The 200-nt window shown below is 63.0% G+C and overlaps 1 protein-coding gene across 4 annotated transcripts in view; it reads right to left on the bottom strand.

Annotated features, from left to right (window-relative positions):
* The window catches only part of ODR4 (odr-4 GPCR localization factor homolog), a 16,222-nt gene that overhangs the window by 15,818 nt on the left and 204 nt on the right, over positions 1–200 (bottom strand). The window contains exon 2 of one of the 4 annotated variants that reach the window (XM_042033954.1): positions 67–160. The exons of 1 other annotated variant lie outside the window; for it this stretch is intronic. The gene's annotated coding sequence lies outside the window, so the exon portion shown is untranslated. The remainder of the gene's footprint in view (positions 1–66; positions 161–200) is intronic. 2 more of the 4 variants (XM_042033955.1, XM_042033952.1) reach the window with 2 other exon arrangements.

The raw sequence follows: 200 nt of genomic DNA, 5'->3' as shown, positions 1-200 counted from the left end.
ATCCCCAGGGATCAGCACCTCCGCATCCCCAGGGATCAGCACCTCCGAACCACCAGGGATCAGCACCTCCACATCCCCAGGGATCAGCACCTCCACATCCCCAGGGATCAGCACCTGCACATCCCTGGATTCAGCACCTCCAGACCCCAGAGCTCAGCACCTCCGGACCCCAGAGTTCAGCACCTCCGGACCCCAGAGTT

The sequence above is a fragment of the Corvus kubaryi genome, unplaced genomic scaffold, assembly GCF_017639235.1.
Source record: "Corvus kubaryi isolate FWS band 111438036 unplaced genomic scaffold, C.kubaryi_AGA036_p1.0 37361, whole genome shotgun sequence".
Taxonomy (NCBI): Eukaryota; Metazoa; Chordata; class Aves; order Passeriformes; family Corvidae; genus Corvus; species Corvus kubaryi.
Note: the sequence above shows the minus strand (reverse complement) of the source record. Positions and strands in the feature narration are given on the sequence as shown.